The sequence below is a fragment of the Aegilops tauschii genome, chromosome 5 (assembly GCF_002575655.3).
Source record: "Aegilops tauschii subsp. strangulata cultivar AL8/78 chromosome 5, Aet v6.0, whole genome shotgun sequence".
In the NCBI taxonomy this organism is placed as follows: Eukaryota; Viridiplantae; Streptophyta; class Magnoliopsida; order Poales; family Poaceae; genus Aegilops; species Aegilops tauschii.
The window spans coordinates 167,401,227-167,404,009 of record NC_053039.3 but is presented as its reverse complement, the minus strand read 5'-3'; the positions used below and the strand labels follow the sequence as shown (position 1 = coordinate 167,404,009).

The 2,783-nt window shown below is 45.2% G+C and overlaps 1 long non-coding RNA gene across 1 annotated transcript; it reads left to right on the top strand.

The window, feature by feature from the left end:
* The first annotated feature begins 419 nt into the window (after positions 1–419).
* LOC141023333 (uncharacterized) lies at positions 420–2,345 on the top strand. The gene is made up of 2 exons (XR_012184398.1): positions 420–1,072; positions 1,719–2,345. It is a non-coding gene; the product is annotated as an uncharacterized lncRNA (long non-coding RNA).
* Positions 2,346–2,783: the final 438 nt, after the last annotated feature.

The following is a 2,783-nucleotide window of genomic DNA, read 5'->3' as shown; positions in this document are numbered from 1 at the left end:
TGCTCTTCAAACAAAATAAACCATTTAAATCTTTTCCTAATAATTAAGCACGGATTGACTTTGTCGGATTCACCATCGCGGTACTTTTACACAAAGGTCCTTGTGGTTTTTATATATTAAACCCGTCGTCCCTATTTTATCTGAAAAAGATGTTTCGTCTTTTTTCTAAATAAAAGTCTCTGGTGTTTAAGGTATTCTACCCGCTGTAGTTTTTATTTTTAAAGTGGATAAACTGAGAAACGTTTGGCTTTTGCAAACGAGGCCCATGCTGTCGTCGTCCTCCAATTTGGATCGAAGAAGGCCTCTCACCGCCACCCAGTGGCCAAGTACACCGCCGCCGCCCCCGTTCCAACCAGCGCAGGTGCTGGAAGGTGACGCTTGCCTCTGACCTGGCGAAACCCCACGATGAAGATGTAGCGTGTTCCACGACTCTCTCTCTCTCTCTCTCTCTCTCTTCGAGGCGACGCCATCCCTGGATCTCGCCGCCATCGTGGCCTTGGCGGGTTCACCAGCCGTTGTCGGAAGCCCACATACCCGAGATCGACAGACTGTCCTGCCGTCCTGGCCGTCTGGACGAGGTCCTCACCATGCCCCGAGCCCTTGATCCCGTGGCCCGCGCCACTGCTCCTGACGGCTGTCACGCCACTTTCTGTTATGCCGCTGCTACTGGCTCACCTCGCCTCTCTTGTATTCCTCGTCTCACCTCTGCCACCTTGACGACATCTGCTGCGCTGCCCAGGCCTTGGCCCCACATCACCGACATCTCCACGTCGAGTACTCATGCCACTACACCCAGCAGCTCATCCCCATGAGATACATCCAATACCCACCCTCTCCCTCATGGCACACGTGCTATTTCACTCGGAAAGGCAATTGCTCATGTTTTGGACTTTGGCATCTGTTGTGTTGTCGTGCTTCAGTTATTTGTTGGAGCTTCGTTTGTTCTTTGTTCTTAGCTCTCCGGTCCCAACATATGCATTACAATATGTTTGTTGTCTATAGGGATGGAATGAAGAAATTGGATTGGGGTCATGGAAGAAATCAAACGAGGATGCAACTCATGTTCTTGTAGGTAATCATTCAGACATTTCTCAACTCTTTAGCAAATAGTTCACATAGTAGAGCTAGCCGTGGTGCAGAGGCTAGAGTTTTAGTATTCAGATTTTCAATTGCTGCTAGCTCTACTCAGCTTTGTCCTTTCGTAATGGCAATGTAGCAGCTGTTTGGTATGATTGCAACAATCTTCGTTTTATGTTACCTACCGGAACCGATGTGTTTATGTCGACATGAAATTCTAACCTGAATTTGCTATTCAGGTGGCAAATCCAATAATTAATGTATGTACTATTTGCATTTTGCAAGATAATTTGGCTGCCAAAGTGCTACATCGTATATCACTAGACTTATTGACTAAGTGGTAATTTTTCATTTATATATGATTCAGATTTCTATATGCAGTGCTTATAGGTTCCTTGCATTGTTTAGTTACCAATTTTCGAAAAGGCCATACTTACTGGACCATGGCACATTGTTAGAAGAGTCATGCTTCTTTTTTGTATTCATACAAAAATTTGAACTTATAACCTTGATTTACATCTGAATGACCTTGGCTCGGTGTTTATAGTGGTTTCCTAAGTTGATCAATTTCATCCTTTCAAAATCTTACCACATAGTGCTATATTGGAAGGTGGATAAGCTCATACTTAATGTCCCTGCAGGTGTCGCTGAGGGGGTCGAGCGCGAAGGAGATCAGCCGCAACATGCTGTTGCAGAAGGTCTCCGAGGAGCGGCAGCTCTATAGCTGATGAGGACATCAATACCATTGTTACACCCACAGCCCCTGCTGCTATACATACTGGACCAATTACTAGAGCTCGCGCACGCCAATTAAATTACTAGGTACTTTCGTTTCTTGGTAATGATTCTAATGTTCATGAGAATATGATGCTGCCTAAATTGGATACATTTGTTTTGCTTACAAATGAAGGGCCTAGCTTTGAGAAGGATGAACATTGGAGCAAGAACAGGCATGGAGATGATGGCATGCGCATGGGGAACAAGAACGGAGTTACAAGTGATGATTTCAGGACGTTGAAGCCACCATAATGCGTGCATGAAGCCTTGGACGAAATATACAAGATGCTACTTCATAACTTTCGTCCAGAGGCTATTCTAGGTGTTGCGTCACCTTATTATTGGGCCAGGCCCATGTAATTTCGAAATACTTGAGTATAGGCTGTTTTTAGAGTCCGTATGTGTGGGGAAACAAGAGATAGGGTTGGTTTCGGACCCCTTCCCCAAGGGCCAGGAAAATCCCCCCTCTTCCTCCATATATACAGCCCTTAGGGCGTCGTTTAGACTTTGGGTTTTGTTTAGATTAAAAGTTCGCCATAGCTGCAACTTCGCGTACTTCGTTTGTGTTCAACGACCAGATAAAGGCGTCACAGAACCCCACCTTGATCAATAAAGCTTTCATCTTATATTCGCAATATCCAGATTGCAATCTCTGTTTCTTGCTTGTTCTTCGTTTGCTCACAGGAAACAGACCCTCGTGGTCAGGTTGATCATGCTCCGGCATGGTCAATAACCTCTCGAAGTTGGTTTAGCGATTGCTAAGGCGCGACGTCATTGCACGTTCGTAGTCGGATCGTCAAAGTCGACTTCCACCAAAGCGATATCCATCATCTCATCGAAAGATGGGACACCTTTGCCTCTATCAAGTGGTATCAGATTTCTAGGTTGCTCGGTGAGATTTTACAGTTTTTCGTAATTTAGATCGAGTT